The sequence below is a fragment of the Cnephaeus nilssonii genome, assembly GCF_951640355.1.
Source record: "Cnephaeus nilssonii genome assembly, chromosome: 8".
Classification (NCBI taxonomy): Eukaryota; Metazoa; Chordata; class Mammalia; order Chiroptera; family Vespertilionidae; genus Cnephaeus; species Cnephaeus nilssonii.
The window spans coordinates 84151065-84164094 of NC_137079.1; the positions used below are offsets into that span (position 1 = coordinate 84151065).

At 37.7% G+C, this 13030-nt stretch overlaps 1 protein-coding gene across 1 annotated transcript in view; it reads right to left on the reverse strand.

Moving 5' to 3' along the window:
• Positions 1–13030, reverse strand: part of ENOX1 (ecto-NOX disulfide-thiol exchanger 1) — a 587874-nt gene that overhangs the window by 438508 nt on the left and 136336 nt on the right. The gene's annotated exons all lie outside the window — the stretch shown is intronic.

Consider the following 13030-nt stretch of genomic DNA (forward strand, 5'->3'; position numbering starts at 1 on the left):
TTTATATACCAGGTCTTTTATAGCCCTTGTTGTTATACCACTGTGTTGTTGATTATAACTGTTTACCAGGGGTATATCAGATATTTAATATCTTATAAGAAAATTATTGCCAAAACCAGTTTGGCTCAGTGGATAGAGCATCGGCCTGTGGACTCAAAGGTCCCGGGTTCGATTCCGGTCAAGGGCATGTACCTTGGTTGCAGGCACATCCCCAGTAGGGGGTGTGCAAGAGGCAGCTGATCGATGTTTCTCTCTCATTGATGTTTCTAACTCTCTATCCCTCTCTCTTCCTCTCTGTAAAAAATCAATAAAATATATTTTTTTAAAAAGAAAATTATTATGTCTATTACTAACTTTTTACTTTTTATTTTCCTCAAAATTGTAAGTAGTTCATCCATTTATTCTTCTAAATAAATTTTAGAATCAATAATTCACATTTCAAAATAAAAATCATCTTATATTTTAAAGATAGTATTTACATTTTATGATTACTAAAGATGTTTACAACAGTAAAACACATAAAAAGGCATTCAATTTCACTACTAATCATAGCATTGCAAGTTATCTAACAAGTAAGAAAAAAACTTTAAGTTTGATCATCTCCATTGGTCTAAATAAGGCGAATATGGGCGTTTTCATTGCCCACTGATGAGCAAAGAAATCGGTAGCTATTTTAGAGGGAATTGTCAGTATTTGTCAAAGTGCAAAATGTATGTATCATTTAATCCAACAATTCCCTTCTAGGAATCTGTCCCATAGACACTCTTACACATGTGCACAAAAACAAGGCAGTTCATTGTACTATTGTTTATAGTAATCCCAATTGGAATCCACAAATAGTCCACCTGTAATGGAATGATAAGTAAACTATGAAGCAACCATACAATGGGTTATTAAACCACTTTTAAAAAGAATAAAGTATATATGTAACAATATGAAGCAAAATCTCTAAGATATATTATTGAATACAAATACAAGTTTCAGAATAATATGACTAACATAATGCAATATATATTTTTAAAAAGTGTGTGTGTGTGTGTGTGTGTGTGTGTGTGTGTGTGTGTGTAGGTAGGGAGGTAGGCAGGCACTGTGTATATGTATAAAAATTATTTAGAAGAACAAATACTAAAATGGCAATTGTATTTATTTCTGGGGAGGTAAGTGAGATTAGGAGTATAAAAACAGCTTATAATTTTTTATCTAAGTATTTTTATATTATTTTATTGATCCACATCCACTACAAGCTTCTGTTCATGCACAAATTGTATGTTTTAAATAAAAAAAAATTCTTAAACAGCACCTACTCACCACTAACATTACGTTTTCCTGGACTGCCGTTTGGGGCATCTTTGTGTCTGTTCGCTGCAGAATTGGGAGTAAATTACCACACTTGGAATTGGCCAACAGACAATATCTATGACCCCGGCTGGCAATGCCTCATGGGTGGTACTTCCTGAATCCTTTTCTTAGTTCTAACTCTGTGGTTCAAGTTGGCCTGGATGCTTCTAGTGTTTAGTTAGCGTGCATCCTTTGACTACATTAAGTAACTGGGTAAGACTTTCTTCCGCCATTGCATATTTCTCAACCCCAAAACCCCATCAAACGAAGAGTATAAGAAATGCCACTATCCATGCACTCAATGCTAGGTAGACAAACTCCTCCGGCCTCTACTGACATAGTCTAATGGTATGTTTTGATTTTGGGGGAAGGGAACATGTACCACCAGGGATGGATGTTATTCTTCACCTCCAACACCACCCACCATATAAGGAGAGTAAATTTCTAGGAGTTGCAGTCTATGAAGATTTATAAAAAGTTGGTAGAAAAGAGAAGATCAGCTACAGGATTTTGAACATATCAAAAAGCACATGGCCCCCAGAAGGTACATGCTCAGGCCTTCTCATTGGTGCATAAATCCAATGTTAGCCAATGATTTTTATTCGCAATTCAGCTCCATCAGCCTTGCAATCAGTAGAAATTCCTGCAGGAATCCTGCAAAAGGCTCTCAGTCTTATTTCTCACCAGTGTTACATTTGTTTGTTTGCCTTTTCCTGTGTCACCACTGGTATTTAAGTGGAAGATTGAGAGAGGCTGTATCCAGGCCTATCAGCCACCATAATCATACTCGTTTGTAAATTTTAAAAAAGTCCCGAACATAATATAGCAATGCTAATGGACCAAAGAGGCCATAAGCAGGAAAGGCATATGTGGGCAAACACAACCCTTACAACACTTTCCTGCACCACGGTGGGTTTGCCTGCCACTTGCTAATCAAGCACGGTGGCTCTCCAGGGTGCGAGTTCTCCCAAAGCCCAAATAACCAATTATTGTCTATGTGTGCAGAGAACAGGGAAACGTTTCTGTGGCAAGAGCCAAGGGAGAGAAGGGAATGAAGAAAAGCATGAAGGAAATCAAGAGGCTGAGATGTGAGTGGGAATAAAAGCAGACAGTGGGGGGATGAATAGGGGATTAATACCTGTGACATGATGAAAGAGGACAGAATCCAAGCAGGGGTGCAAGAGAAAAACTAAATTATCAGCGGGAAATAGGAAAGGCATTCAACTTAATTTCCTTTGGACTTAAAACTGGGATTTATTGCCACCAGAAAATAGTAGGTAAGCAGGAAAGCTGAGGCAATTTATCACATTTATCATTTCCACTGATAAGCATTTCTTTGTTTGAACAAATGATTATTATTTTTAAAAAATCACAATTGAATTAACAACTTGGTTTCTGGTAATATTCCCTGTAAAAAAACTTGGGAAAAAAAACATAATATGGAAAGTATGAATATGTGATGTTTTTGGACTTTTGACAGAGATAAATGTGCTAGAAGGGTATCTTCCACTATTTACTTTAAATGTAGAAATATATGTTCAGTTCATACACTTCCTGTAATTTCCACATTTGAGAAGTGAGATACAGTACTTAAAATTACCCAATATCGGTAAAACATGATGTATATCAGGATATTGTTGGGTTTTGTCAACTATTCATAACAAAACAGAAAAGGAGAGGCTAGAACTTGTATCAGACTCGGAGCGAAGTGTGTGTGTGTGTGTGTGTGTGTGTGTGTGTGTGTGTGTGTTGCTCTGGGTAAAGGCATAATGCTCACACTGACCTCAACTCAAGGTAAAAGAAACAGAGAGAGTTCCAGGACCAGGACAATATGCAGGAATGGGCCATCAGACCTTGGAAGCTCTCCTGCCATGGTCAGCAGGCATTTATCTGTCAATACGGAAGCCACAGGGGCCAGTCCCTGGGTGGGATATCTGGGGTAGCACAGTTCAGGGGCAGGGGCAAGTTCAGCCAGCGGAATTAGGTAGGGCCTCATTCCTAGAATGGAGACCAAGTGATTAAATAAGAAAAGAGTTCGAACATAAACTACCTTCAAGCTGCCTAAGATTTGGGATGTCGGGCACATACATTTTGCTTTACTAAAGGACATCAGGAAGGGCTAATATCAAATGGGCAATGCTGACCATGGGTCATGAGCACTGGGTAGCATGCCCAGGGTCATGCAAGCAGCAGTGACACACAGCTAACACTATAAAAGGGTATCTCTCCTATCATCACATCCAAATTCAAAAGACAGAATCTTCTCAAAGGTGAGATTTGGCATTGATAACTGTGGTTAATAATTCTTTCACATAATTATGGGAAGATAACTCCAAAAAAGTAGGCAGATCATCTAGAAGTACCCAGGCTCCAATGTAACTGGCTACCTGTGTTTAACTTTGAGCATCTTCACTTAACCTTCCAGGGCCTCAGTTTTCTCACCCCAATCCACTCTATGGCCACCTCTAGAAACTCTTCAAGCCCACACTTTTTTTCTGTTTTGAGGCTCTTATTCTAAATATTCTCGCAGTAAAAATTATCCTATATTGTGACATTGCTACTTATCCAATAAATCTAGAGGGGATAGTCACACTCAACAACAGATGTTCAGAACGCTGCAGTTTCCCTTCACCAAGTCCTCTGTAAAGCAGACATAGTAGCAAGCATACCAAACCTCGGTGGCAGAGATCCAAGGAGACAAGCAGGAAGGAGCAGAATGAAGGGAAGGAGGGTGATCAGTCACTGAAGAAATACTGGGATGCAGTAATCAATTACTAGGAAAGAAACCAAATTTAGAAAATATACCAATCAAAGCAAATAAATCAAACAAGCAAGTGGGTATTCTATGTTATGTGGAGCACTAAGGGAAAACAGAACCATGAATGAAAGGCTTGAGTCCTAAGTCATGCCAGAGCTCAATTTGAGACCTTGATCAACTTACAACTTTTCCAGCCTTGGGTTTCTATATGTCAGATAAGGAGTCGGGATCGTTGAGATGACAGTTAGGAATTAATGGACTTCAGATGCTATGAGACAAATGGAGCAGAGCCACAGACTGTCTGGGTCTCATTTCAGGGAGAACAGCATAACCTTTCTAAAGCTGCTGCTTGGGAGCACCGCTGAGTAAAGCCGCGACTCAGCTCGCAGCCCCTCATCTTTCATATAATTTCAACCCTGGCAGAGCACACATGCCTTAAATTCACTCAGAAGCAACTTCTGTTGCACACAAGTACTGGTACGTGTTTTTAGTAATCTACTATATCTTGTTTAGAAACTGTTTAGAAATGAACAAAGCAAGGTGAAAAGATTTAAAGAGAACAGACCATCTACCACAGATGATACAGAAAGTTAAGGAGGACACTTGGAAATACTGGTCCATAAAGGAGGAAATTAAAAAAAATAATCAGTGGCATACCCACAAGCCTCTGTCCCCCGAAGACATCTGGCAGAAGCCAGGCCCCACCAAAGCCCTTCCTATGCTCAGATACAGCAGGAGGCAAATTCTGAGCGTGTACAGTAGGCTTCCCTGACCTCAGTAGGCAATCACCACATTTGAATCAAGTCCTTTAGGAACAACACTAACAAATGCTCACTGGTGTCTCACAAATGCTTTACCCACAGAAATTTTCAAAAAAAACTCTTTCATCTCTTGTTTCTTCCCACTTTCCTAAAAGCCTCCCCAACATTTACAGTATAATGAGTTTCTAACAGTTCCTCAACAAGTGAGCCTGAAAACGGCAGGCACACTTCACCTTAGTTCTGCTAGGGTTTCACAAGGTTGAGAACCCGGGTTTATTTTGAAATCCATCTCCACAAAACCATCCTCATGTGGCAGAGAGAAGAACATCAATCATAATTCTCTGCTGAGAGTCATTAGAGAGAGCCAAAGAAGAAGCAGGGCAAAGGGGCAAAGGGCAACTCTTGAACTTACAGACGCATAGGCCACTGTGTCCAACTCGTAAAATCAGAGCCTGCTTTATGCAACAAGGATATGTACAGACTAGGAGATTTTTATCACGGCTATTTCAGTCTACAAAACAGGATGGCCACGAAATAATAGTACCTGTTGTAAATGTAGGTTGGTTACTTCAGGGAGGGGGGACAGGAATTAATTTCAAACCTATCTCAGTTTCAAGTTATTTCCCACAAGATTTCACACCGGGCCACAGCACTAGAAGCCATAATTTCCATATTTATTGGAAACAGCAGCTCAGCCGAAGTGGTGCATTGTGCCCTCTAGAGAGACCTCACCTGGGGAAACAGAATTAACTCCCACCATCATCGTTAAGTGTCTAGGGTCTTTTTCAGAAAACTGCAATATTTGACCCCCTAATTCAGAGAAAGTTTCTTTAAATGTGCTGTACTTTAGCAAAGGCTATAATTTAAGGAACTGATTTCTAACCTAATAAACTTCTTTGCCAACTAAACCAAAAAGTTTAAATCTGTGCAGCACATACCAGTAATAAACAATAATAGAAACAAATGGCTATTTTTTAAAATCTATATGTCTGCTAGTAGCATTGCTTAGCTAGGTCTTTGATAATTTATGGTTATATATTTCACTAGAGGCCCCGAGCATGAAAATTCGTGCAAGAATAGGCCGTCCTTCCCCCAGCTGCAGGCACCCGCTTCCCTCCAGCACCTGGGACCCAGGCTGCTTCCCTCCTCCGGCCACCCGCAGGCACCCGGGACCCAGGCTGGCTTCCCTCAGGCCGCCCGCACGTGCCCAGGACCTGGGCTGGCTTCTCTCCAGCCCTGGTTTAGTCAGGAAGGACATCTGGAATGACATCCGGAAGATATCCAGTCTAATTAGCATATTACCCTTTTATTATTATAGATTGTCTGAGAATGTTTCACAATCTATAAATACTAGTATATATATGAGAGAGATGTGTTTATATGTGTGTTTGCATGGGTATATGTTTATATGTATTTATACATGTGTGGATATGTGTGTACAGGCTCATGTAAATTTAGACTCTGATGAAACAACAATAAATAATGTGTAATATATGTGAATATTGAATTTTAAAACTATTGCTGGTGGTTGGCAGTATGTAATTAATTCGCTAAGGCCTCCAGCTTAGAATACAACTCTACAAATTTGGATTTTTAGTTTTAGTTTCCTTTGTTATAAGAGTATTAATACCTCTCTAGGGATTACAAACAGTACAGACTTGGCATGGACATAAACACAATTACAAAAAATGTGACATATACAAACACTTGCACACAAAATATTGAGAAATTTAGTAAAAATAGTTAATGAGAACAAACTGGCTATTGTATCAAATTGTTAAGAACCCAATATTTTCTTAAGATTTGTCAGCACCTGATTTGATTCATGCTTATAAACTGAATTGAACTGAAAATAATCAATATTGATTGGGACAGTCTGAGTTAGGAGCAATCATTTAACCTTTGGGATTGATTATAGAACCCTCCCATAATATATCCTATTAGGTGGAGAAGGAGTCAGCCCAATCTGGCTTTTCTTTTTGGTTTCAAAAATGCCCTTCACATATATAAGTGATTATTTACAGGTTTTTCAATGCTATTTTAAATAAATGAAAATATTTATTATTCTTGATATTATTATATAAAAACACATATTTTGCCAGGCTTGCAAAATTAATCTTAAAATATGAGTAGTTCCTCAAAATTATTACATTCAAAGCTAATTTATACTTCTAAAATGAGCACGTGTTTTTATCTCTGAGTATTTATGTTATTCCCTATTTAAAATGTCATATTTAGCCTTGAACAGTTGTTCTCAGTGGTTAGAGTATTGGCCCTCGTAACAGAAGTGTCACAGGTTCGATTCCCGGTTTCCTCGGTTGCAGGTTTCCCACATCAATGTTGCTCTTTCTCTCTCTCTCCCCTTCCTCCTTCCCTTCCACTCTCTCTGGAAATCAATGGAAAACATATCCTTGGGTGAGAATTTAAAAAAATCATACTTATAAGGAAAAAAATGTTTCAGGTTCATCATAATCATATCTAATTCCAGAGCTCCTCAATTCCAGGACACATGCTTTTTTTCACATTTCAATATTTTTGAAAATGAGATACATCTTAAAATAATATCTACGCTAAGTGTGGGTATGCTCTTGTTTTAAATTCTAAAACACTATTACTGCATCTAGCAATCTATAGCATATTAGACATGAGAAAATATACAATTTTCACACAGTTTTTCTGTTTGCCAGGTTCTGCTAGGATGCTTCATATAATAGTACTTCTCACAAACAGAAATCTCTAGTAGTTTGATGTCCTTGTGAGCTGCTACGCACAACCAACACTCTTTTTTGTTTAAAAGAGAAGAAAAGATGTGGCACCACCAGCCACTAAAAATAATAGAAAAGTGAATACTTGCTCCTCCAGTTCCTTCTTCAGCAAGCATGGGCATATGATTCAGTCTGGCCAATGGGAAGAAAGCAGGGAAGTAGCAGTTCTAAGAAGGCTTGCATTTAACTGATTAAGAGGACACTGGCTGGCATGACCCCTTTTCCTCCCTTCTTCTTGCCTTGCCCTTTAAGGATGATGGTACCAAGGTTCAGAGAGGTTAAAATAAATAACTCCTCCAAACAGTGCAGTCAGTAAGTGGCAGAGCCAGAGTCAAATCACCCTCCCACCCCCAGCAATTGCCCAGTTCCTTAGGAGCCAATTTCTTTAGTGCTAAAATGTTACTTCAGTAATAAGTACCAAACAACACAAATTTCATCAGTGCAATCTTTTATATACTAGCAAAATATAAAAATAGCACAGCACTCTCCAGTAGGAAAAAGCTTGTCCCAGGCCCCACCCATGCAAAGAAAATCTTCCTAGAATCACCCTTCTCTCTTGTTAGAGTAACCACAGTTACGGCCAGCTAACATTCTGAAATCAATGAGCATGGCTTGTGCTCTTTGACTGATGAAAGATCTTTATTATCTAAGATACATCTTTTATATGCCTCCCAATTACTTGTTTTATTTAGAAAACAAACACACACACACATATAGAATGTACAGTAAAATCAAGAAAAAGGAAAACGGAAAAATGTTCACTACTTTTACCCTCAGAACATTGATCTTGCCTTAGCCAGAGAAAGTACATAAATTAATGGATCTGTTCATGTATTGCTTTTTATTACTGCAAATAATTTCTCCCATGCTTCCATTAAAAATGTTAAAGAAATATTTAAAGAACATAGATTTGGTGCAATTAGGAACCCTCACATACCTTGGACCAGATCTCAGCAAAATCAGAACTCAAATCTCAGGTCTTTCTGTCTCCAAAGCGGGCTTTAGGACCTCAGAAATCCATAGTTCAGAAAGGTGAATGGAGTAACCACACAGCTGGTAAGAAAAAGAGCTTGGTCCAAATGTTCTGGTCGCCTGCTCTGAGTATGCACCATCCCAGCAGTGATGTACAGAAGAATGAGACACTCCTGCCCTCAAGTGCCCTGAGTCCCTGTGACCAATTGCAACATTTAAATCAACTTAGCTGAAATCAGAGATACTATCAGTAATAGAAAAATTTAAAAAGAAATCTCATGTGCCTTTTAAGATATCGCAAATTGAAAAAAAAAAGCTTTTGATTGACAAAATCTTCAAATATAAATGATTACAAATTTAAAAATGACCAAAATGTTAACGGCCACAGTGGTAACACTTTTTGAGCACTTACTATGTACTATTTCCAAAGCTTTCCAAATTTTAATACACAAGAGGAGCATTACAGCCTATTCTTATCCTAATTTTACAGATGAGTAAACAGGAAAGCTTAAAGAATTTCTTAATAACTTGCCCGAATTTACACATGTTAATAATCACTTTTATTTCAAAAGATCCTGCCGCTATCTTATAAATAGTTCTTTAAAAAGGGATAACAACTACCATGGTGGGGGGGGGGGGGGGAGGAGGAGGAGGAGGAGGAGGAGGAGAGAGAGAGAGAGAGAGAGAGAGAGAGAGAGAGAGAGAGAGAGAGATGTGTGTTTTATCTGTCTCTACAGGTTTGTTTGCTTTAAATATCATAAAATTTAATCAATATCAGGAAATAAAGTTAGGAGCTGGAAGCTGAGAGAAATGCTATTTGCCATTTGTTGTAAATAAGTAAATCAATAAGGTGAAGAACAGGAAGATTTTAAACAAAAGTTTCTAACATTTTATGCTTTAAGTAATTGTTATTTGAAGAAATTACTGGAGTAAAAGGACAGTATTATTCAAAGAGCAATTAAATTTAGCCTATAGTGTCACTGAGACTAAGGTCATTTCAACCAAAAAGGATTTTCAAAGTAATAGAAGCAGAACTTAAGGTACAAAGACCCAAGAGATTCCATACAAGAGAATCAAAAACCTACTTGGCCCAGTTTTCAAGAAGAAGAAAGCACAGACCTCATTTCCCAGAGATTCCACTGGGATTGGATGCCTTTACTTAATTAACTACTCATCCATGATACTATCTAAAAAATGCTGACCCTGCAGCTTTGTGCACAGAACTTGCTGTAGCCTCAACAACTCTATTTATTGGGATATCCATTTCCTGGTCTAATAGAGCCCAGAGTTTAAGCTTCCTCCACTGGAGCTGATATTCTACTTCCTCCTGTATGCTAAAGCTGTGTTTCTGTGATATTTGCGTCCAATCATATAGAGTCTAAAGCAAATGAAAATACAAGCAGAAAAGAAAAAGGAAGAAAGATTCATTTCACTGTCTTTTAAAGTAAAAAATGTACAGTTATGTAGAAAAAAATATCACCTATAAAAATTAACTCAAATCCTTCTTTATTTATTGATAACGAAAAAATGTTGCCATAAGGAACTGATTTAAATATATACATGGTCTTGTCTCAGCAAGTCTCCCTACCATATTATCAGGGTCTTGTAAGCAAGGGTTAGATTCAGAAACCTAGTCTCTAACATGGGATGCCAAGGCCTGAGGCGGGTACATAGTGCTGGTTGGGAATGAGCTGAGAAGATATGCTAATGATGATGATCAGTTTAGTCTCTGAGGACCCAGTGCAGCACTCTGCCCATGGTAGTGCTGAATGAATGAGTTGGAGTTAGCAGAAATAATGTCAACATTTTCCAATTACTGCCATGAACACTAATTTAGACTAGCTTTGACATAATTTGCAAATTGTTCATTTATTTTCTCCCTTTAGAATGCTACTATTTTTAAAGTTTTGCATATGATAATACTTAGCCAGAAGTAAATATTTAACCCAATCTATACTAAATAAAGCCCTTAACATTTTATATACAATCTGAATACATATTGCCTAAAAATAAAATTTATATATATATATATATATATATATATATATATATATATATATATACACACATACACACATTTGGTGTAAAAGCTGGTCTCCTCAGATAGTGCTGTTGTCTACATGGTAGCAGGGAATATAGATTTACACATCAGAAGGAGGCAGGCACCATAACATTTATCTTCCATCATCCCATCTGCTGAAATACATCAACTTTTCTTTTCCTTTCTCCTTACCTCTGCGGTCATGGCTGCCTTCGTAGAGTATAGTAGCTGCTTATTTTTAATAGCATAGAACTCAATAATCTTCTGTTCATTGTGCTTTCTCATTCCATTCCTATTGCAAAGCTTTAAAGTTGTTTGTAAAATAATAATAATAATAATAATAATAAAGTTGTTTGTCAAATCTAAAATTTCTTTCCTATTTTTCATTGGGGAGATTGATTAACCTTTTGCACTCGGATGTCGAGTGTGACTTGACACAGTTAGCATTAGAATAAAGGAATCGAGAAAAAAGCAAGCGAGTGCAAAGGGTTATATTGCCAAAAATAGACTCCCAAACTGCCATAGCTCTTCTAGTCATCTTAATTAATTGTAATTATTTTTTAAATGTTCAGTTACTGATTTTCTGTAAAACTGAAGGCATCACACAGGTGAGCTGTCATTATTTTTTTCATTCCAGCCCTGGTAACAGAAAGGTAACCGTCCAGTATTCCCTGTCGTCTTTCATATTTTCAAACCTGATTAGTATGAGTGTGGCTGGGAAATAATTGAGTTAATTTTATAGTGAGCAACATATTTTGAAATCTGCAAAGCATCTTACTCTGGGACTTTAAGCCAGCCCTGCTTTTCCCTAGATAGCTCTGTGTACGCCTGCAATAATAAGTTGGAGCAGATTTTTTACTTTCCCATTAGCATCTAGCAATTTATGAACTTTTGATATCCATGGAATGATTTTTAAAGAATGATTTTAATTCCCCAATGCATCTAGATAACTAGAGAAATAACAGACAATAAATGAGTACTTTAGAAAGGAATTTAACTAAGAATTTAAAGCTTCACCCAAGCTGAAAGTAATGAAGAAAACTTTATAATGGTCCTGAACTGACTTCAATATCAGCTTGGAATAACTTGTTTCATTTAGGTCACCCAACTCTCCTATGATGCAACAGGCATTATGGCAACTTGTAGGTGAGGAAACTGAAGCTGCAGTTCAATCCAGAGCCAGCTACATCCAAAGCCTTGTCCGTAGCACTACACCAACTCCCATGCAGCACTGGGGCCTCGAACTCTCTGACATTTACAACACCAGGTGGGTCCTTATATCCAGTTTAAACCTTAAAAAAATCTCATTCAAAGTTCTTAGCAATTATCCAAGTCATTTGGGTTCAATTTGGTACTGACTACACATAGATAGGCAATGATAGATCCGCAATGTTTAACCATAAACATAAATAAAGACTTAACGTATTTAGGAAATTAACTGAAAAGTCAAATATAAAGAAACTTTTACATCAAGTAGTAATTTGTCCATAAGATTTTCCCTGGAAGTTTACTGTGTATAAGTTTCAATCAGTATCACCCATTATCAAAAGCATAAAATTCTTACTTTTGTTAATCCTGTACCTAAAGCTGATCAAAGAGACAATCAACCTATGCCTTCTGAACACTTTATGTAAATAATTTTTAATTAAAATATCATTTAGTTACCAACTCATTAGGTATTCTGAGCTCCATGGTAATTGAGTCTTTAAGCAATAAGTCTGGCTGAATCACCATCCTAAAAATATTGAGCAGAACTCACTAAGTGAAGAGAATTAGAAATGGATATTTTTCTCAAACAAAATTCAGATTTTATCAACTCACTAATACAATTATGTGTATTTTAGACAAACACCTTTCATGGGTCAGCAAAAAGAATTTAGCTAATTATGCATTTGTTTCTAATAGCTGGCTTTACTACAATGCCTTGTCAAGGATGCTTATAAAGCAAACAGCCTGGAGAGAGAAAGAGAGTCTCTGTGCTTTCTGACCAGGATAATAAAGGGTAGGTAAGCTTGTCAGCAGCCCTTTATAAGCCTGGTGACTTCCTAGCCTCTTTGTTCTTCAGCTGTGACACAGACCTGCTGTGTGTGAAACACCGACCTGGACCTGCTCTGCATTGCCCTGTGGGGTGGGGAGGAAGGAACACCCTCGATATAAGCATGAGGCTCATGCTGCCTGCTGTGCCATGAGGAAAGTCCTTTGTGTCCGACCCAGGAGTTTCGGGTCTTCGGCCAATATGTATGAGACCGTGGTTGGCTGACTTATTAGCTTACAGGCAGGGTAAAATCTCAAAGCCTTCACTGCTCTTGAAATTATGTATGATTGATTATTTGCATAAGGATTTGCAGAGGCTCACTAACTCCAAAAGGGGTGTCTGTACCTCTCTATAAAGCCT